The 24,146-nt window shown below is 43.8% G+C and overlaps 1 pseudogene across 1 annotated transcript; it reads right to left on the reverse strand.

The window, feature by feature from the left end:
- Positions 1-758: 758 nt before the first annotated feature.
- LOC146820961 (CCAAT/enhancer-binding protein gamma-like) lies at positions 759-22,594 on the reverse strand (annotated as a pseudogene). The gene is made up of 2 exons (XR_014963075.1): positions 22,236-22,594; positions 759-5,134 (listed from the first exon to the last, which is right to left on the reverse strand). The product of XR_014963075.1 is annotated as a CCAAT/enhancer-binding protein gamma-like (transcript).
- Between the last annotated feature and the right edge of the window lie 1,552 nt (positions 22,595-24,146).

Genomic DNA, 24,146 nt, shown 5'->3' on the forward strand with positions numbered 1-24,146 from the left:
AGTTCGGTTTGATTTAGCCTTGGACGCATTTCTGAGAGAGACACCCAATTTCGTGTTATACACCACAAGATGCCAAGGCATAAAAAGAGAACATCTCCCATATTTTCCTCCAACAACTATAAACTTTAAAAAAAGATTGTTTATGTGCAGGAAGGGAGATCTTCCTGTACATAAACAATCCATGGAATTTTGCTTTTTCCATGTGTGCTGCACTTTAGCACACATGGAAATAGCACAAACAAGGAGAAATAAAGCATTTCTCTTCGTTTTGCCAACTTAAGACCAGGGGGCATATGTACAAGCCCCTATCGCTTAGCCTTATTTACAAGGCCGCCTTAAGTCACTTAACATGGCTTAACGTTGCCTTGCAAATAAGACCCCCTTTCACGCTATGCTTGATTTATATCAAGTGAAGAGAGGAATCATTTGAGTAATGAAAAGAAGTGTGAAAAATGTCACCATCAGTATATCACACTGCTGGGAAATAGGGTTTTGTCTACATTAGAGTATCAGTAACTTTGGTATCTGAATGGCTCAATTATTGAACAATACTGTGTAGCGGTTGTGCCTTTCAAAATGAATTGTAACATACAAAGCTAATACAGCACAACCTTTGACATAAGTTAAATAAATAACCAAAAACAGTATTGGTCATAAGTCAAACTGATTCACTTGTGTAGTATAAATCTCTACACCATATATATGATGAGGAAGAACCAATGAGTTCAAAATACTCCAATCAGACTATCAATGGAAGTTTCATGTATCCTTTATTAGTATCCAAACAATAAAATTCCCAGCGCACGGCTAGCTGACACGTGTTTCGTCTGCACTCAGACTTTTTCAAGGCTGGAATGACAAATATATTACAATCAATGTGCTATAAACAAATTAATGGTGGATTTAAAACTATCTAATACAAAAATTAAAATGATCCTATCCATTGGATATACAAAGCATGATGATCTGATACGATTGAAGAAGATAAACCAAAATCCTACAACAAAGGTCCCTTGTAAAGATACAATGTATCTAACACTAGAGAAGAGGAGATCGAGATATACCAAGAAAGAAAAAGTAAGAAGAAAGTCAAGGTACCAAAAACCATGATTTACCCAAACGTGTAATATTCAAAGATGTATACAAAATGAAATGTGCAACGTATCTACAGCTAGACAAGAAGAGATCAAAAAGCACCCCAAAAAGTACAAACTGGAAAGATAGTCTAAGTACCCAAAGCCTTGATATGTCCAAGCGTGTCATAATGAAAGATATTAGGATCTAGAAAGTGAACAGAATATCAACATCAAGGACAAATGTGAATGGTACAGTAGTCCCATCCCCAGCTATATACACCATAGTACCCAGTGTATGGGTATAATATGACGAAATAAAATAAAAGAACACCCACCAAAAAAAACAGGGATGTAATGTAGACTGTAATGAATGGATGGTCTGTTGCTGCAGCGCATCAAATGAAAAGGAATCCAGATTCAAATATATGTGACGTAATACGTGTGATAAGAACTATATAAGGAAAAAAGATATATTGTTAATGTTGTGAACTGATAGATGTGATCACAAGACAAAATTAGTGTCACCACACCTATATTCCAAAAGACCGTTAACATACAAGTTCTACTACATGAATGCTGTGCACATAACTGCTATTGTATGAACAAGAACCTAGAACTGGCACCCTGCATAGTGCCTTTCAAAATGCCATGGTAACCCCACACATTGCATGCAGTTTTAGAGACGAAAAATACCTAACTCCCTGACCAGGAGACAGAAATGGTACTTTCCCTTACTCAGTATCCTTCTTGGACTTAAACAAGCCTGGCAGACCTTAAGTATTCCCTACATTACACTACACATAGAAGCAGTGCCTAGTTTGTGAAATAAATGAGACCAATGTTCTGCTGAGAAACTCGCAGTGGCACCATTAAATGTCAGCATGTTGAATACCAAAGCTGCATATTCTTAAATCCACCTCATGCGGCTTTAATCCACTAGCAGAAAGCCCATTACTTTTATCTTACTCTTGCAGGTTCCTGCTTTCTCTCTTTGTGACATTTATTCATCTTTCTCTTTCTCCAGTAGTCGCCAGACGTAGCCAAAGCCACATTTTTCTTTGAGACAGCAGATGAGAGCAGCACTTCAAGATACCTCAAGGTGTGAGGGTGACTTTCCACAGGACTCTAGCCCTAAGCTAGGGTGGCATATTCGATTTGTGGAATAGGTTGCTTTTCTATTACCATGCTACTAAAAAGACCTATAGTGACACTTTGGATGTTTTCTGATATTTTTTGTATTCTCATACCTTGGGTACTATTCAACTTCTATTGTAATAGGTGCCCCACTGCTTTAATGAAAAATGGTTGTCTTTCATCCAATCTATGTTTGGCACCTATCTTCTGTATTCTTTAAGCCAAGGGGCATATTTATTATAGGTTTTGTGTCGCCCTGTGCCACGCAAGGCGTCCAGGGTGGCGCAAAATCTACAAAGAGATTTATCAAGCTACGCAAGCCCACCCTGAATAGCCCTGCGAGACTTGGTAAATTTAGTGTAAAGCAGGGCAGCTTAAGTCTCTGCATTGTGTTGCACTGCATGGTGAGGGCATGACATGGGTTGAGCGTGGGTGTTCGCACGCATCCACCCATGTCTTCTGAAGAATTCCCAGATTTACCAAGAGTGGTAGACCAGGGAATGCATTAGAATTGTACGCATTCCTCGAAGAGGCGCAACAAGGAGAAATATATTTATTTCTCCTCGTTGTTTCCTCTATGTAGGTGTACTGCATTCTGGAGCACACTTAAAAGAGGAAAATGACTCTGGGGATTGTTTTTGTGCAGGAAGGTTCCCCTGGCCAGGGGGGCACATGTGGTCGCCAACACACATCCATGCACCGTGTGCCAGGCACATGGTGCCTGGCACATAGTGCATGGATGTTTGACAAGTGCCTTTTTTACTGTGGCTTATGCTTCTGCCATTTTCCTGGGACGTAGCAGAAGCAGCAGCAGCAAAAGTCATTTACGACCGCCAGCTTGGAGATCCTATCCCAATAGGGCGGGCGGGACTGTCAACTCATTGTTGGACACCTCCAGCCCGAAATGATGGCGGTCAGCGGTCCGATCGACCACCATTGTGATGACCCCCTAAGTTTTAAGTATGCCTGTGCTGCTAAAAGGTAAGCCAACAATGAGGCCTGTGACTATCTTTATGGTATTTACTAACAATGTTATTGTGAGAGATCAACTAAAACATATATATACCAGTCTTTGACCACTGTCTCAACCCTACACAGCCAGGGCAGTTTAGATATGCCCTACGAATCTGTGGAGAACAAGCAGATGCAGTAGCCTTGTGATGTTTAATTTCACAAACCTTTAAACTGTTTGCTAATTTTTATTTATATACATTTGATGAAAAATTAAATCCAACTCCCAATCGTAAGAACTACCGAAATCTTTTATTATTGAATGTCGATTTTTGACATTTTGTACCAATCCCACCGATTTAAGTAACCATTAATGTTGCATCAATGTAATTGGATATTATCATACCAATTTTATTTCATCACAATTTCAATTAGTCGTTTTCCATGCATATCTGTTCTTCAAGTACTAGTTTTTTAGGTCTCGCCTACGCAGCGCGCATGCGCTGCTAGGCAAAAAGACCTTTAGCAATCGCTTCGGCTTTTCAGCCAAAAACGTACACGTGTTCCATTGCATTCAATAGCAACGCGTGCACGTCTGGCGATTCACTTGCGGGAGCGAGCGGCGCCATATGGTCGCAATTATCGCTCCTGGTGCTGCTCGCTCCCGCAAGTGAAACGCTTTCACTTTTGCCGACACATTTTTTTTACTGTTAGCGCGCGCGCGCTTGTTTGCCTTTGCTATGTGGAGATTTTGGATAGTTGCACTAGTGAGAAAGTTGAATAGGATTAATTATTACAACTTCTGAAGAGAAGTGTTGGCATGTTGGCAGATTTGAAGCGTTGCTATGCCAGGGATGGGTCTGCAGTTCATAGCTCCAGGCTGGACCCTGAGAAATCATGGTTCTTTGTGGAGGCTTCTGAGAAAATGTTAAATTGGTGTTGTTGTGAAGCAGACTCCTTCGGAGATCCATTGTTATAGAGACAACAGTGGGGTCATGAGGCATTGCAGTGCTACGATGTGGTTTTTGAAAGGTAAATTGGTGTTGCTGTGTAGTGGACTAGTGCTACGTATTGGCTTCTGATAGACTGGTTTGGTGACTTTTCAGTTTGTATGCTGTGTGGTAGGCTTCTTTGGAGATGCGTTGTTACAGCTGATGTGCATTGCTACTCTGAGGAACTGCGGTGCTACTTGGAGGTTTATGAGATCTTCTTTTGAAGATACCTGTCCAAACATGCTCCATAGAGTAAAATAATCCACAGTGGTATGCATCCTTCAAAAGATTTTTGCAGGCCCATGTTTCTAGATGGTACTTTGCTGTGAGTGAAGAGTGTCCAAGGGGGCCAAGTCTGCCTAAAATATCCATGGTCGAGAACATTATCTATTGGGCAGCACTCTCTGGGTTAGGTGGTGGGGTCTCCTCCACTCCTGCAGGTGGCACATTGTCGGCTAAGTTGTGGGCATGCTCCAAGAAGAGGTCCTTTAGGACGCTCAGCTCCTTGGTCAACAGCTTTATCTTGGCTTCAAGACGCTCGTTCTCCTCTTTGAGCTGGGTGACCCGCTGCAGGGTGTCCTGGGCTTTCTGCTTGCTCTTTAAGCCGCTTTTCTTCACAGCCATGTTGTTGTGCGCACGCCGCTGGCGATACTCGTCACTGGCCCGACCCATACAAGCACCTTTCTTGCATTGCTTACTTGGTGCCTGGGCCTTTCCGCCACCACTGCCCCCTCCACTGCTACAGCTGCTGCAACCACCACCCCTCATCCTGCAAGGACTGACAGGCACCAGCTGAGGAGCCTGTTGGACCAGGCCAGGGGGCCCGTGCAGGACACCCAGCCGTGTACAGGGGCGCCGTGGGCTGGCGGTGCCTTGCTCATCGGAGCCAGCTCTCCTGATCCCCAATTGTGGCAGTCTGGGCCTCCTGGGAAACAGGATTGATTTCAGTGGGCAAGACACCCTTTATATGTTAGATTTAGCCTGCAAGGGAGAGAGGATACGTGTTAGAGTCCATCAGGGAGCAGAGCATTCATATATCACAGAACGAGGAGGCACCATGCATTGCTTAAGAACGTTAAGAGGTAAATATAAATGATAAATCAGCATGGAGCAGTGCTTTATGTCCCCATTTTAGTTGATCTCTACACAAATAACCATTGGCAAAGCCAAAAGGCCTTTCTGTAATGGCTAGCTATTGGCTTTGCTAAGGCTGTTTTACTGCCAATTGTATACGTATGCAAGCATCATGACATGCGCGTACAGATGACAATTTTGTAACATAAATTGGAAAAAAAGAGAACCCATTCCATGATGGCTACCACTTGTAACTTCTGACGCATGCATAGCATTGCATATGGCCAATTTATTTTTTATTTGCTGATTAAACAGTGCAGAAGTCCCTATGTGAATGGTAAATTAACAGTAAAACTGCACTAGAGTGCAAATAAAAAAATAAGGCAACTGGGTAGCGCTAGTTAAAAAAAAACACACACACAGAAGAGCGAGAAGGGAGGTGAGAATTGAGGACAGTGGGAACAAAGGACTAAAAGGAATGTGAAGGCAAAGGGATTGAAACATCGAGGAAAGAGAGAAAGCAAATACATGCACGCCCATGTAGTGCTAAATGCAGATCAAAACAAGTATTGGCAATTTACATAGGTATGACATTTGCGGTCAGACTTTTGTCTTTTTCCGTGATTGTGAAACTTCTTTGTAAGGGAGCCGTTGGGCCCTCTCCAATGTAAAAAAAACAAATTGCCTTACAGCTAAAGTAGTTTTTGGTCTCAAAAAGCTAAAAGAGGAAAAAAAGAAAACTATTACTTCAACTTGCAACAGACGTAATAAGGCACAAGTAAATATTAAACATAATAGTCCTTGGAAATGATGGGAATTACTTTGCAGATGTCCTCCTTCTGAAAGAGCAGAATGCTGTCACTCACAGTGAAGTTAGCCAATGCCTTAAGTGGGTTCATCAACTGTCGTATGGTGTATGTTGTGGTGGATGGAAGCAACATTTGAATGACAGCAACAGATTAATGAATAAAGAGAGCTGGCTGGAAGCATGAGCATATTGTATATATCATTTTATTAAAATCAAAAGGTCTTGGCTAGTGCCAGACCTAAAAAGAGCCCCATCTAGTCAGCATTGGAAGAATTCATCCAATCAAAAAACTGTGAGACAAAAATGCTCATGGGTGGGACAAACACAAGAATAGGGAAAAAAGCTACCAAATCAAAAGCAGACAGATGAATGACAATGCCATCTAATCTTGAGCAAGTATACGAGAATGTACAGGAAACAATACGTCTTACCAAAAAAACGTTAATGCTGCCTACAGCAGAGACCTAAAAATAGGGAGCAACAAAGACAGTCTCAATCTCAGTATAGGTATAAAATAAGAAAAGCAATGCATTCAGCTGCTTTAACCCAGACCATCTACAATTTAGGATCTGAATAATCTTTACTTCTGCTTAATCAAATTCAAGTCCCGATTAGAACCTTTTAGCCTTCAAAGACTGAGGACAAACAAAACACGTTTCAAGTGTGTCTGATGCTTTTTCTTTGGAGTGGATGAATCACAATTCGAAGAAAAAAACATACTGCGTAATAACTTCATGCATTTGTGATTTAGTTAACACAATGACTTGCAAACTGTGGGTCTAGCTATTGTTTATACTTGGATTTCGTTCATTCTATTAAAGCCCCTCCTCACATGGAGGCGATAAAGTGAATTACCAGATGGCACCTTGTGCTCTGTATGCATTGAATATTATTACCATATTATATTACCAGAATTAGATATTACCACAAGGAAAAACCTTTCATATCCACACCCTTCACTTTGCACAGCTACCTCCCAGATCAGATAACGTTGAGTCACTGATAGAGCACCAACATTTCCACCATGGAAAAGGCTCTAAAACCATCAACCAGAGAGTACGGCGTGCTTCATCGTAGGGTTCTCCATCTAACACTGGGGACATGTCCTGTCAGGATTTCCAACCTGCACTGTTACCGAGTTTGTGATCAGAGTGGTGTCCTGTTAATGCACTAGTTTATCACCCTCTTATGCCATTCCCCACTCCCCACCTACTCGTTTGAGCTTGTTTGTTTGTACTATTGACAAATTCACTATTTGCCCATATAAAAAATGTGTCAGGTTAGGCTAGCATTCTTTTATTTATGTCTACTTAACAGGTGATTTTAAACGATACATTTAAGCAGTAAACCTGATTAATATCTTAGTCACTGAATTTCCGTTTTCAGTTATTAACCTAAACCCCTAAAAACAGGATAGGCACATTCATCAGAACAACTGCAGTAACAGTTTCAATGAGAGTCAATAATGACTGAGTATTCATTCAGCTATCTCGAGTCACTGGATTACGAATTGTAGTCGATACCTCTTCTGTCATACTTTTGTTCACTCGTGTCAATAAACAGTCCTAATTCACATATTCAAAAGTCAGCACTGTTCGCTCTCGGGTTAGGATCCTTGTCTTCTGAAGAGAAAGGTCCTCAAGAGGACTCTTGCATACTCAGAGTGATCTTCCTAAGGAGGATGTGAGCCAGTCAGTTTCTTCTCACTCCTACAGATAGATACAGCTGTCTGTATCCAGACCAAAAAGACACCAATTCACATGGGTTTGTGGAGTCCTTCCAATCATTGGAGGTGCTTTGACCCAAAAAAAAAGATACCACTCCTACCAAACTATCCAGTTGGGTGGCCTGGGTCAGGATTGCACTCTAGTTCAGACAACATGGGGGTGTGGGATGGGGGATGGGGAGGCTGATGCAATGAAAAAGATGATTGCTTGTATACAATTCATACATGTGTATACGTTTATCTATTCACATCCCTGATCCATCTTACTGATCTTGAACCATATTTGAAATAAGCCACTAAGGAATTCTTGATCTGGCAAATGTGGCAGGCTACCTCAAACTCGCAGGAAAAGCAAAAGTAGGGACTTCACATGCCTCAGGCTGGGGGAAGGGAGAGAAGCACCAGCCAAGCCTCAAAACCCCAGCAATAGTGTCTTACCCACAAGCATCCAAAACAGCCCCAATCCGGGATGATGAAATCTGCAAGTTCAGCAGCCTGTCGTCCAACTTATCACACACACCGTCCTGTTAGAGGACCTTAGTCCACTCAAGGGGTCAGGTGAATATCAGTCCTGAATGGGTGCAGCCCAAGTGTGGAGCCAACACTCCTCATTTGTAAACTCAGGCTCTTCATTGGTCAATAGGCTTAAGTAGTCCCTCCTAAGTACTGCCTTGTCTCATCTTGTAACCTCCCATAAAGACTGGCCCTCTTAAATGTGTTGTTACTCAGTAGGCTTTAATGACAGGCTCCAAGCACTATTTAAATTGTTTTCACCTGCTTACTGCACAAGCTCTCTTTTAATGCTTTCTTATTTTATGGCATGGCATGGCACGGCATGCTACGGTTATGGCCGGTTAGACAAGACGCAACTAAAGAAAGGGGCGCGGCCACCATTAAAATGAAAGCGCTGTTTGGCAGGCTTATATAAAAAAAACAAAAAAAAATTCACACAAATGCTTTTTGGTAAAAGCGCCCCATACCCCACACTTTCACTTTAATGGCGGCCGCGCTCCTTTCTTTAGACACGGCTCGTCTAAAGAAAGGGGCGTGATCCCTATTAACATGCAAGCACGGCATGGGACACTTGGAAACAACAAATATTTGCAATGCAATAGGTCTCGCATGTGCGAAAATTTAAGCTATTGTCATTTACAATGCCAACAGCTCAAACTCTCGTAAATGCAAGACCTATTGCATTGCAAATGCTTGTTTTTATTGTATCCACTGCAGCTGTTCGTTATCTTGGCTGCGCTGGCATGCTGTCTCTTTACATTTGCTGTGATACCCATTCAATACTAGCGATCTATGCGATTTTCTCATCAACTGGCATCAGAGACGGTCAAGCCACTGCTCTAATTGTCCTGTTGGAATAATATCTACTTGTCCCCAATCATTTATATCAACAGTTTTTTTTAACCACAACCATGATTTTCATAACTGATATTGGAAAGGTTCTCTTTAAGATGTTTGAAATCTTATCATTCTTAAAGAAACATCGAATTCCAAAATATTGAACAACCTTCAAGCACAGATATCCTTTTTTAACATTTGGCCCAATCTAATCATGTTAATATTTTGATCAGGTTCTGTTAATATATTTCTAAGATTAGCAAAATCGGTAGGAAGTTCCATAAGGGAAAGCATCCAAATAAAGAGGCATCTCACAAAACCAAAATGTATTCAGTCTTGAGAATACCCCTTAGGCGTCATTTATCGTGATCGTTTAAATTAGTTGAGGTGTCCAAACATTAATAACCATTCATCCCTAAAGTCAGACGATATTGCTCTAACCAGTATTTATTCATGCGATTCTTTTATGTCAAGTTCAAGCAGTATGTATCTCTTTATTTCAGGTTTGATGACAGATGATAAAAAATAATAATATTTTAGCCATCAGCTTCCTTTGTAGGTCTAGCGTGCGAGAGCAAGCGCTCTCGCCTGCGGGACACTTACGGTCAATAATGGGCTTGGAACCAGTCCATAGTTTACCATTCATTGTCATTGTCACTCTTCTTTGTTACCTTTTGATTGGGCAGCGCTTGCCATGCGTCATTTCCGTTGCTTGCCCTGGCGCACCCGCCAAGTACAGATTAATTACAGATTAGTGACCCTCCGCTGGCCATCTGCTGCTCATGCTGGAATTCAGATACTGTTTATGAGCTATGACGTAGTAATTGCTGGCCTCGTCTTAGCTCTTTTTATTTTTAACTCATCCCTAACCCCTCCCCGTTTTTTCTCCACTCCCTCCTGTCCCTGTTTCTTTCACTCCTCCTGTAACTTTTTTTTTTTACTTTAACTTCTCCCTGAAACAGGGGAGGGGGACAAAACGAGAACACTACGTTAAACTAAAATAATGTTTTCACAAAATTAGAGGAGAATGGGCATCTTTGGTGGTCAATGAGCTCCACTTGCACAGGCTGTCCTTAAATCCAAAGCAATGTTCTGTTATAGGTTTTTCAGTGAACAAAACAAACAACATTAGCCCATAGGTTCAGTTCTTCTGGTTCACATAACAGCTAATCCCAGGGTAAACATATTCTGTGAGTCTTTTGGGAGTGCAAGGGTTGCCTAATGTGTAAGGTGATCTAGAAATTTAGAATCAGCAGCACCTCAGCCAATCCTAGTGCGCTGCACCGAATTCCTATGCGTGCATTGGCTATATACAGTCCATACGTCCCTAAGCAGGACTTGTTGACGCTATTTTAACCGTCCTGCTCCAGTTAGTGAGAGCAACTCAGGGGGATATTCTCAAGAACGTGTGATAACTACCGCAAAAGTAGCTTAACGCAACTCTTCACATCGCAGTCTATCGCGGGAAATTAACACCATGGTAACGTGGTATTCACAAGCCGGCGGTACCATGCGATAGGCTCACAATGACGCGTCAAATGTCTGCGATAAAGTCAACGCGCCACCGCAAAAATGCGAAACACCAACGCAAAAAAAGCTGCGATGAGGCCAATCGCGATACAAAAATCAGCGAAAACCAGCCAAAGGCCTGCAATTCCCAAGCGTCATGCGGGAAAAAGCACTATAAAAGCAATAAAAAAAACACACGAAAACCAAATCAAACTGCGTAGCACCATGGATGCACCCGGACCGAGTGCAGAGGACAACCCGTACCCCACAAGCCTCACGGAGGACCAGCCTGGAACCCAGGGGTCAGGTAAGGGCAAGGAAAAGAGGAAGAGGAAGACGGGGTTTATGCTGCAGGAAGACGGATCATCGTCACAGAGGTGATAGAACACTACCAGCAACTGTTCGTCACCTCCACTGCGCCATTCGCAACACAAAAGGAAATATGTCAATCCATCGTCACCAACGTGAATGCAGTCGGAGTATCGAGAAGGTCAATGGAGGAGGTCAAGAGGCGCTGGCTTGAAGTGCACAGCCAAACCAAGGAGAAACTTGCTGCCAACAGGAAGGCAGCAAAGGCGACTGGAGGTGGGAGTCCTGCGCCACAGGAGGAGCTGGATGACCTGGAAGAAATGGTGGCCACAGTCATCATTGTGGAGACGGTGCAAGGCGTTGGGGGTCTGGACACAGCACAATATGACCTGACCCAACAGCAACAGGGTGAGTAACGACCAGGGACGAGGGAGACTGAGCGAGATGGGCACAATGGCACACATGCACAATAATGAGCAGCACACTGCAGAGCCACAATGAGTGTGGAACATGTCCCTGATACCCTTGGCACACTGCAGCACACATAGAAACACCAAGTAGGCCCCGTCCACAATGTGCACAAATGGGCCCCCCTCCATATCACCAATGACACAACCTACCCATGCACATGTGCTGAATCCAGAAAAGCTGCGGCTCTGTGAGCCACACGGACAATGCAAGTGACACTGCATGACAGATAGCATGGCTGTAGTCAATACATGGCATGGGTACGAGATGACTTTGAGGTGGCTGAGTGTGTACCACATCCGTAAAGAAGCAGGCCACACTCTGACACATCCACGTGCACCTACAACCCATGACGCCAAAAGCACAACTGCAGACAAACAATACACAAGAGTACAAAAACCGTACAAGAGCACAAATGACCCATGATGCAAACATCCCAGCACCCAAAAAGCACACAAGTCAAAGGCACACCGTCTAAAAGGGATAATGTCCCGCAAAATCAGAGATGCATGGGAGACTCGCCAACAATGCAGCACACACACAGCAAGCACAGTACAACAACATTGACGAGAATGTCGTACAAAGTGCAACCCTTAGACCACAGGACAGAGGACACAACTGGTGCCGCCCGTGCGTAGTAACTGGCCAATCACATCTGGCAATGCATGACACTGTGAGATGACAATGTCGAGTACAACCTCACATCCGTCATGTAGTCGAAATGTACACTGTCTTCCATCAAATAGCCAGCTACACCAAAACAGCCAAAATGTACACTGTCATGCAGTCTGCATGTCAACATCTCCAATGCGTGAACATACATGGAACACACTGTTACCTTCCATCTCCCTGTTACAATGCAGAGGGACAATCAACACCTCCTGCAGAGCAGGCCACACATCTCTACAGTGATGATGAAGAGGACACCATGCATATTTGCCCAGACACCCTCCAATGGTTCGTGGACAGCATCTGCACACCACCCCCAGGAGCAGAGCAGCCCAGCTGCATCGTGGTGACACCGCACCCTGTACAGACCACACAGCAGGAAGCACACACCACCATGGCTGGCTCAAAGTACCCCCACGTCCAACACATCCAATTCCAACGCTGTGTGTTAGGGTGCCAGGAGAAGATGGCTGATCAGCTGCGGGTGAGGTTTGACCTCATGGCATCCAAACTCGATGCCATACGTAGGTGTCTGAGTCCCATCAGGGACCACTTACCGTCCCTAACGGACACCCACTGTCCGCAACATGCTCACCAACAATCCTTGGCTGACCTCGCCGGGGCCATTACTCGGATACAAGAACTATCTAGTCAGACAGGCTCCAGCGAGGACAGCACAGAGTTGGCACAGATGCAGAGGACAATGGAGACCATGGAGCCGATGCAGCCTGGAAGTAGGGCTGCCACGGATGAACACCAGCGAGATGTAGCTGGGATCTTCCATGCCTCGCAGATCCTCATTTTGCCATTGCTGCCACAGAGCCTATCACAGATATCTGCTGCTGGAACTTCGACACACACATCTCCGCCCCCTGATGTGTTAGTGGCACACGGTGATGCAGCCATAACACCACCACACACACCTGACACACCGGACACCGAAGACGTCTCAGAGGAGTAAGATGTGGAGGGTAATGACTGTATGAGGAAGGAGGCAGTAGCATCCGTGGCCGCCACATGGCCTGTCCCTGCCTGGTTCACCCCTATGCATCATGCCCTCGAACAACACCTCCCACTGTCCCCCGGAACACTCTGCAACATTCACCTGGACCCCGACATGGACTTCCATATCTGCTCTTGTACCAATGACACAGCAATCCGGCTGCGGACTGAACTCCTCCTCTCCAAATTAACTTTGCATTCCCCCAAGGACTCTGGTTCGCCCACCACTGGGCAACCACGTAATGTGGGCTTGTACCGGCCATGTACCCCTCCAGCTCCGACATTACCCAGAATGTGAATAAAAAATTCCAAATCACACAGATGTGTCATGTCCATGTTCACTCATGTGTACATGAATGGATGAATGTAGGGACATTGATTGCACAAAAAGGCACACCCTGTTAAATGTCATCAATGCGCATGTTTGACCCTGACCCACATGGACCTTTAGATGAATGTGAAGGTGTGAACTAGCTGTGGTCTCATTGCACATGAACAGCAATCTCTAATCCCCCAACGTAGCCCCACGTCCATGTATTATATGGGGCTGTGTGTGTAAATGTCAGAATCTGTAGCCCACCTGAAATGGTGTCCCCCATCGCATGCGGCTACAGAACATCTCTTTGCATGACCTACTCACACACATCTGTGTGGACACAGTCTGTTTTAATGGATCATATAGATCCACATGGCAAGAAGTTGGACACCATACTCACATTGCTGAAGATACATAAGAGTACAGGTCTACCAGAAACCATACCAAACACAATGGGCCTCATGTAGGTAGCTAAATACCGGTCGGTAACGGCCGAAATTCGGTAAATATCGCGTTACCGACCGGTATTTAGCTATTTGAGATGTAGGAGGCATATGTCAGGATTCGGTATTTACCGAATCGGTAGAAATACCGATTCGGTAAATACCGAATCCTGAATCCATATGTAGGGAGCACTCTAAGGAGTGATGTTTAGGAATAAGAATTCGGTATTTACCACCAAATATAGGTTGGTGGAAAATACCGAATACATTGCAAAACGTGATATTAAGCAGATGTACAAGTGCCATGTGGCAGACATACATGCCCTTAGGGCATGTATGTGCGCCACATGTGCACACATGCAAGAGTCAGGGGTGCAACAGGGTGTCAATGTGACACCCTGCCACCCTTGTATATGCTCCCCCCATTACCGAATCGGTATTTACCGAATCGGTAATGAGGCATACCTTCCCATTGATTCAATCAATGGGAAGGTATGCCTCATTACCGAATCGGTAAATACCGATTCTAAATTACCGTTTTTTTCCGATTCGGTAAATTTTACCGAATTATTACCTACATCGCATTTACCGATTCATAAATACCGAATCGGTAAAATTCGGTATTTATGAGTCGGTAAATGTGATGCTACCTACATATGGCCCAATGTCTGGCTCACAGAGGTGGAGCTGCCAATAGGGATTCACCATCTATGTACCAGGAGCAGTCTGTCCCTCCCTGTGTATGGACAATGCTCACTGAGGCACACAATTTGACATACAAATCAACACTCATCACAGTTGTACACTGTTGCAGTTGCGTAGACTTTTGGCATGTGCGTGTCAGTACGGGCAAGTAATGGGCCACAACAGGCAGACAAATGCTTAAGACACTTACAGGCACATTGGGAACGTTTCGAGGTGCAACAAATGGGGAGGCAAAAATTAACACGTATCCTAACGTTTGGCAATGGTCTCAGCCCACATTGCCTTGCTGGTCGAGTCATGTGATGTAAGACGTCTGCTCATGTCCCTGTGTCAGGGGAGACCACTCACAGCCCATGGGATCTGCATGGAGCTGTACTACCGGCCAGCGCCGACTGTGTGCTCTGCTGACAGTGAACAGGTGACAGGGACCAAGAAGGTCACATGTCATGCTACTTTGCCATGTGTGTAGTCTCCCTCCAGCAGTATGTCAGATTTAGAAACATTGCCAAACGACGCTGTGCAGCTCCGCCAATGGGACTGCCTCACCTTGCACAAGTGTGTGACAACACGCGTAGGTGCACGCACATGCATTCTGAGTCTGAGCGAATGCAGACATGTCCACTGTTGTTCTGGCTCATGGGACCATTCCTCCACGATGCAACATTGTGTTGTGACCTGTGCCCTGGGTGTCAATCTGTTGTGGCTGCAGGAAGGTAGTTACTCGTCCATAAATGCGAGCGCTGCATCATAGGCAATCAGTTCCAGGAGTACACCGTTCTCGGATTCAAGGAACACGGGGGTGAGCCAATCCATTAACTGGTCTGGACAGATGTGCTCCGACCACGCAGTTTCACCAATCCGCAACACAGCCCAATAGGGGAGCACCTCGATGTGGTCACTGCGCACGATGACTTATGCAATCTCCCATCCACTACTGCCGGCACAGACACCACATATCAAGGCATCCCATGCCCGGGTATCCCAGTTGCACTCCTGTTCGTGGGCCAACTGGGGGCGCACACACAAGTCATAATCCAGTTTGGCTACCGTTGTGTTGGATAGGCAGACCTCCATGGGCCACTCATATGTGCATGATCGACAGTGGAACCAGGGCTGTACGCATGTGACGTACGCAAGCCGGAAACTCAGACGGTAACTGATTCGCAAAACTGCCATTGGCAGAGCTCCCAACAGATGCAGCATTCGTGCACGGTACAGTTCCACGTGACAGGGGTTGTGCATGTGCCCAGGATTGCCTGTCATTGAGTTTGTTGGTCTCGTACCACTGGCACTCCTCATACCGGCTGCAGTTCTGTGGACGATATGCCACAGTCGTATGTGTGTTCAACGGTTGGACATATGGGTTGTTTTTGGGCAATGTGTTGGGGGCATACCATACAGGTGTACCTCGAGCAGGGACAAGTGTGTGTGGGTGTGGATACGTGGCTCTTTCATTGGCGCAGTTCGTGGTGTGGGAGTCGTAGGAGTCTGGTATGGTATCTCACTCAGGGGGTGCCGGGCGCATTGGAGAGCAAGGTCGGAGGTTCGGATGTCCTTCCGCCTTGTGTATTGAGACAAAGGAGCTTTCTGACTAATACTTGTATTTCTGAAATGTGATGTGGCCTTTGTGCTGAAATCGTTGCCAGGCCTTAGATTTAGGGTGCACCAATTGCGAAACATACGCAAAAGTTGGCATGTATGAGCCAAGGGCCCGATTGTCCTTTAGCTCCTTTTTCAGTCTCTCTCCCTCTCTCTCTCTTTCTCTCTCTCTCTCTCTCTCTCTCTCTGTCCATTGATGTGCGCCTGACACACCTTCTTGTCTTGGATTTTTTCCTTACAGGCTGTCACTTACCGATTGTCCGGGGATGACCCGCCATGACTGTTCCAAATAGTTGTTTGGAGAGAAATTTGATTGTGATATTTTGTTTGGACTTGCAATGGTGAATGATTGATTCAGCTTTTTCTGTACTCACATGACTGTTAGTTGCTGTGATTCTGCGGCATCAGGCAGATGATTTTGTTCTAGATTTTGTGCCATTGTTGTGCAGTCTCTTGGTCCGGGGGAGGTGGGGGGTGCCCGGGGTGTGGCCCCGGGGGGTGGTCCTGGGACGAGTGGCGGTGGGTGTTGTGGCCCTGTTGGGGCTCCGAGCTGCATGATCGTTGGCTCCATGGCATCTGTAGTTCTTATGGTGTGGCTCTGTTGTTCTTCAGGGGTGGCTCTGGGATGTGTTCCCTTGTCTGCAGCCAATTGTCATCCGACTTTACACCAGGTCAGGGCAGGTGTTAATTTCCTGCTGCTACCGCACCTTATCGCATGTTTTGTGTTCTTATCGCAGATCTGACTGGTCGTTGGGAATGTTGAGGTGTGGTGTTGTCACGGCTTTTTGCTCGGGAACACCTACTCATTAGCAATAGTTGCCAGGGCCATCCGTGGCAATGTTTTTTGTAGATGCTATCGCCGGAAAACTGTTGATATAGGCTGTTAGCACCAGCTTGTGAATGGGGCGGTAAATTTATCGCGACTTTGGCTACAATAAAGTGCCGATAACTTGGTGATAGCTCCTTGAGAATATGCCCCTCAGGTTCTAGGGGCATGAATTTAGCTGCTGGACACCTGAAATAGGTTGAGTTAAAAAAAAAAAAATCTCCTCACCACTGTCTGTGTTTCTTTTCATCCTGACCCTCTCCTCCTCCCTCCTGCCCCATCTCTTCAATCTTGACCTAAAAAGCGATATGAAGTGGCCCGTACTGGCTGCTTATGGTGCTTTTGAAAATCATCCTGTAATCTGCAACCCCTTTAGCCACCCCCACCTGATTGCCAAAGCCAGCTAGCCCATATATGAGACCTGTTGGATATGCGAACGCTTGTTTGCAGAAGTCTTCATTTATTTGTTTATTGACACTTGGACTTTAGCTTGAGTAAATGAGGCAGTTTAGTGGTCTTCTTGATAAATTCCTCTAATACGTAAACAGATTTTGTATCATAAGAAAATGTGATCTCTGTTAAAAAAAATATTTATTAATAGTTTACTACTCTTTAACCAAGGGGAATGGACGGATGTACCTAACTATCCTATAACACCTTTGTCCTCTGCCTTTATCCTCCTCAGTACTTTTCCTATATTTTTGTGCATTCATATCTGTATAACTATGTATTATAATAAAAATTTGTTTTTACAACAACACATTCTGTGGCAAGTGTATCGTCAGCGTTCTTACAACCTACAGCAGTACTAAAGATTTTATAGATATTCTGAAGCTGAATAGTGCACACCGAACTCCACATCTTATAAAATGATCATCCAAACTATATCACATGTTTTTGTGAACTCTGTTTCTGTTTCAAATGTTTAACTTGCCAATTTAAATGACTTTTTTTTATCTAATTGCCTGAAAAGAAGCAAGGCGATACCAGCTAGACTGAGGAGCACTATACTTACATCCACCCACTCACTCCCATCTAACCTTTTACTTGCAGATCAGACAATACTTTATTCAACTCTTAGAAGAGCCATAAAAGATTGCACAAACATATATACAGTTAAATCTTTAAAGCCAACAGGTCCTCATATCTAAAATTATACATTTTTTTGAACAGTAGTTAATATTCGCTACGGATCTTAAAAGCAGTAAAAAAATTATTTAAAAGACAGTATATCATTCCAGTTGATTCTAATGAGAGTGAATATTCCATTGCCAGTTCATGGTTTCTGATCGCAGCTGCAAGTAAAAGTAGATGAATACATTGTTTTCTCTGGAGGGGCATAAAAGCTACTGAATATAATAAAGTGCATAGTGCTTTGACTTGAACGACTATCACAGGGACATACTGGGAGTGATGCAAACCATGTGCCTCGAGTGGGGAAAGCGACTAGGCAATGAATTATTTTTAGCCGCAACCTAGTCAGCAAAGATTTCCGCCTTTCATTTAGATAAATTTGTAAGTAGAGCACCGGTTCTCTTTGTAGCCGGGAGGAAGGCTCTCAATGATTACGCATTTTACAAGTAATATCTGTCCACTGATGACTTTGGTAAAAAAGAGATTTAACAGAGGCAGATGAAACATTCTTTAGGTAGTCAGGATTTGTGTAATTTTCTGCGACGCCCATTTTAGTAAAATTCAATTTGACATATCTTAACCAGGGTATGTCTAGACTTTTATCCATCCCCATGCAGTCAGCTAATATTGTCCTACAGAGGGTAGCCTCAGGATTCTTCCAAATTTGTAACCAGAGCAACAGTGGTTGTAATGCAATGTTATCTTTCAGGTAACTTGTTCCTACTTCATTATGGCAAAAAGCAGCAGGGGAGCTATGGGGCACTGAAATAAGTCTCCTTATAAACGTATTTTCCATTATTTGCAGTGATTTACAGTTTACATGTCCCCAGACTCCAGTCCTGAAGGTTACCATTGAAAGACTCTTGCTCTTATAAATGCATAAAATCTCCTTAACCGGTTTATGACCCAGTCTTTTAGCGAACCTAAAAATAGCATCATTAGATTTCTGGAATTGCATCATTCTAATGTTTAAAACATGTTTCCAGTTAAAATCAACATCAAATGGTACCCCCAGATACGTAAAATGCAGAACATTTTTGATTTCTTCACCCCCCAGTAAACATGCCCTAATTTTTGAATTTTTCAGGCCACATTTCATTATAAAAGATTTCGTATGATTAACTTTTAGTCCCAATTCATCCATAAAAACATTAAAAGAGTCAAGGAGTGTTTGTAGGCCATTTGCTGTCCTGGCTATCAGAACAGCATCATCAGAGTATAATAATACGGGGATTTGACACATATTTAATCTTTGGAATATACTTTCCCACCATGCAAAGATGGTCTCCCAGTCCATTTATAAATAATAAAAAGAGGAAAGGGGTCAGAACACATCCCTGCCTTACCCCTATATCGGAGGAGAATTTGTCTGTTAAATCTCCTCCGCTACAGTAGCGTACTGAGGCTGAGGTGCGTTCTTGGAGTTTGCTTAACAAAGTGATAATTGCTCTGTCAATCCCCATTTGTGACATTATGGACCATAATTTGCAGCGGTTTACTGTGTCAAAAGCACAGGTTAAATCCATAAATGCTAGCTGAATACTACCCCTTTGGGCTTTGGTGTACTTTTGGACGATTAGTGCCAAATTTAATGTTTGTTCCACTGTGCTCAGCCCAGGCCGAAATCTGAACTGGTATTTTGAGAGTGCTTGATGTTCAAGCGCCCATAGTTCCAATTTAGACTGAGCTATCTAACAGTGAAATTGGTCAGTAACAGTGAGGCTGGGATTTATCCCCCTTTTTAAAAATTGGGACTATAATGGCTTCTTGCCAGGTCTTCACTAATGGGCCCACTATTACTTCCTTCATAACATTTGTTATCAAGGGGACCCAGAGGTCTGGTAAAAAACCTATATGATTCAACACGGAAACAAGTTCTGGTGCAGATGGGCCCTTTGATAATCCTAACTTTGGTGAAAAAATATCTGAGAAATGTTTAACCCATGCTTCAGCTGGCACTACAGTTTCTAACTTAGTTATTTTGTCCCCAGCCATAGGGGATGAATTTACCACCTCCCAAAATAATAACGCGGCGGATGGTCTTCCGAATCGTGCACAATGTGCAACCTGAATTGAGACGACTTGTTTATAGCGGTTTCACCTATCAGCCGCGGCCAGGGTGGCTGCCTCCGGAATCTGGGGATCACGGTTCGATCCCCGCCGGCGGCAGATTAGCCCAGCACCATGTGACTCTGGGCAATAGCTTGCTTAATCTTCCCGCTGGCCCCCAGTGCCTAGAGACCCTTACGGGTAATTGTTCGCACTTTACAAATGTGTATTATTATTATTATAGTGAACACGCTATTTTTGTATGGACCTGAAGACCTGGAGGTGGACACGTTTTTTTCTAATCTGTGATTCTTGCATCATTAATTTGAGCCTTCACGGACGTTCCACGAATTGACAAACTTTTTTATAATACTCAATAGCCTATTACCGCCCTGATGAAGCCCTATTCAGGGTGAAACTTGTTGGCTGCATCTGCTTTGTATCAGGCATCTGTGGTTGAGGAACTATTAAAAGAAGCATTAACTTAATTGAAGAGTCCGGAAAGATTTGTTTTTCTAGCATTTGTACCATTGATGTTCATGTTGCCTCTCTGTGCTTCTTTTCTGTATTTCAATTGTGGGGTTCATTGGCAGTGGACCTGGGATGTGGGCAACAATGACTCTTTGTATCTACACTCAGTGTACGGTGAGGTAGTGCAGCGTGAATTATCCCTTGCTGCCTTTTCGTGTTTCTCTACTATCCTCCAAAGTCATTGGCTGTCAGTCATGTGCTTCCATGCCTGACAGAGCCTCAAATCTATTCTGGAGGGGGATATCATTCATCTGTTTCAACAACGTCAGTTTATCCGTTTTAAAATCAGAATTCATTAAGCTATAATAACCCAGATGTTGTGTTCTGATTTTCATACAGGCGCAGATCCCTAAAATTAACTATTACGCAGTCCCCCTCAGATGACTTTAGTGCTGGGCCCACCCAGTCCACTCTTCTTGTAGAAATATTATCCCTTGAGAGATCATAAGGCCAGTCTGAGTTGCTCTTTAGCCAAAATGAGACTTTGTTTGCTAAGGATCCGTAGGATTCACGTGTGCCTGCCGCAGCGGGGAAACATTCTCCAAAAACATTACATATGGTGTACATTCTGGCAGGATATGTGGTCGTATTTGATTTAAATTGGGTTGATTGACCTCCCTCATACCCTTATGTTCCCTTTGGTTAGTGGCCAGTATGGGATCCAGACAGTTGCGGGCCATTTGTTTACCCACTAATGTCCCAAGAGACAGCAATGTTTCAGATTTTGGAGGTAAAGTTTGTTGCAAAACTTTTCTCTGCCTTACTATATGTTTTTTATGTTAGTAAGCCCTATGTTGACTCTTAGATGCCAATTAGTATTTCCCTGTTCTTCAGGAACCTCCCTTCTATTTATGACTTCTTTTTGGGCTGAAATTACTTCCTCTAGTTTCCCATCTAAAATAGAAAGTTTTTCAACTGTTCTGGTGCACAGTCTAAAAATAGCGTTTAATTGTTCATGGAGTTGATCTAGACTTTAGGTTTGTTTTGGACCCTGTTATTTTCTGGCAGATTCCCCTTTAGGACTTTTTCCTATTGTTTTTCTCCTTGGGCCTTTCTTCTTATTGCTACCTTGTAGTACTGAAGGGCCAGAGGTCGATTCCAGGGGTGTCAATTTTGTTAACTCTACTATACTTAGTTCGTGCCTACTTTTTTTGCAGGGAGGACTGTCAAAACGTGATATAGTTTCTAGGGTAATTAGAGATTGTGTATCTGCTATCACACATGGGTTTGTGATCAGACAGGGAGAGCATTCTGGGGGGTTTCTTGGAGATGATGAATCCGCTTTCTCTGGAGCCCTGGGGATTAGTTTATTTCGACTATCACACTCTTTTTGTGTTTATTCCGCCTGGTGAGATCTAGGTTTAGCAGCAGTGGGAGCTGATCTTTTTATTGCTGAGTCCATCTTGGCTTCAACTTTGTCTATTTCATTTTCTATAGCATCCATTGCCAATGTCAGATAGCTTTTAATTCAATTATTAATTCCTTCGTCTTTCTCCTTTTTTGGGTCTAAATGACCCCCCTGTCTTTTTCCCATAGTGGGACTGCAGTTCTCACAAAAAGTTACCTTCCGGAACACTTTCGCGTCTCAAACAGTCACTTTCAAGATAGTCATTCCTGGGCACAGAACCAAGAGACTGGGCCCAGCCAGCCTCTGTCGGCCGCTGACGGATGATGACGGGCTTGCCCTTGCACTGGGCTTTGCCCAGGCACGGCCTGGCCATGCCTGTGCGCGCCCTGTGCTGTGGGAGCCCTCCTTGTATTTTAAAGTGGCCCCGGGCGTGCAAGAATGGCAGCGTTGGTGGCGGCAGGAAGCCGCAAAGCAGACTGGGACTGGTATTCCCCAGCAACAGGAGGCAAGGCAGCTTTGGTGATACGGGCGTCCCGCGCTGCGGGAGCCCTCCTCGGATTTTAGAGCTCCTCCAGGCGCCCAGGAATGCCGGTGTCAGTGGCGACAGGAAGCCGCAAAGCAGGCCGGGACTTGTAGTCCCCAGTAACAGGAGGCAAGGCAGCTGTGGTGATACGGGCATTTGAAAATAAATTCACTAGCGGTCACCCTTAACATAATAGACTGTAAGGGAATTAATTAATCATTTGACATATAACCCAAATTGATTTGCATAAACCATCAGCGTAGTTTTGTGCACCAATAAATGACATAATCATATTTGAAAAGAGGGGTATTCTATACCATAGGCCCATAATAAAATATATTATTAGCTGTGCACTTTTAAGAGTTGATTTGCAATATGTCATATTATATTTATAGACATTGTTAAGAGTTAGCCTGGATCCCAATTCTGAATGCTTTTTGAACCTGTAAGTCAGACATACGCATGCAAATAGCCTTATTTACGAGTGAAAAAACACTCTAAGACAAGTTAGTGTTAGACTTGGAAAATAATTTACTCAATCGAAGATTTTCATGAGTAAATCTACATGCAGGGGTGGGTAGTGTTACAGTGCGGGTATACCTTATAATTCTGCAAACATCCAGAAAAGCTAACATGTTAGCGGGTATCAGAAACCTGTTTCCAATTCCTTCCCATCTGGGGAAAGGCCAACATTTTTACTCTTATCAGACACAAATAAATATCTTTCCATGGTCCACTCCCACAATTAGTGTAGACAAAAATGAAGGTGCTTTTCTATTAAAACACATTTTCCACGTGCAAAAATTAGTATTCAAGTACATTTCAATTTTGATGTTGTTTTTCTTACATTAAAATCTACGCATGTGTACTTTTATATGAGAAGAAAAATGTTTTAGGAGTTCACCTTACAGCCTGGATTTATTGCAGCAATCATCTGTAAGCAGGGCCATTTTTAGAAATCAAGAAAGTTCGACATCTGTGTAGCAAGGCTCCACGATATACGAACTCCAACTCACACGTCAAGATAAATCCAGTATACACAAATTGGTCCCTAATATACGTGTCAATCTCAGATCCAAATTCACATTTTTCAGCTAATACTCGCAAAGTCGCTATGTAGTCTTCGACTGATTCTTCACTAGATTGCTTGCACATTGCGAAGTTATATCTCTCTAGGAGAACACTCGGAGTATCAGAGTATTGTTTAGCCATACGTAGTTTCCCTTCAGTGTAGACATTCCAAACTGTGTCTTCAGCCGAGGGAGCAGGATGTCTTGGTAAATTGTCAAAAACTCTACGGCCTACTGTTCCTAGGTGATTGACCAACAAAGCTAACTTCCTCTTCGGCGAGTAATTATCTGCATCTATGGCTGTGAGGTAGTTCTCAAAGTCTCTGAGCCATTCTGCCCATTTTAAGTCAGGCTTGCCTGCTTTTGGTAAGAATGCTGCAGGTTGGATAACACCCTGACTGGATGCCATTGTAAACCAATTCCTGATAATATTATTATTGACAACAGTTAACTGATATAATTAATGAGAGACTTATTTCTTCCCACCAAAATTCTTGAAGACTCACTGTATATAAATCCTTGGATATTGGTGTG

The sequence above is a fragment of the Triturus cristatus genome, chromosome 6 (assembly GCF_964204655.1).
Source record: "Triturus cristatus chromosome 6, aTriCri1.1, whole genome shotgun sequence".
NCBI classification, from domain to species: domain Eukaryota; kingdom Metazoa; phylum Chordata; class Amphibia; order Caudata; family Salamandridae; genus Triturus; species Triturus cristatus.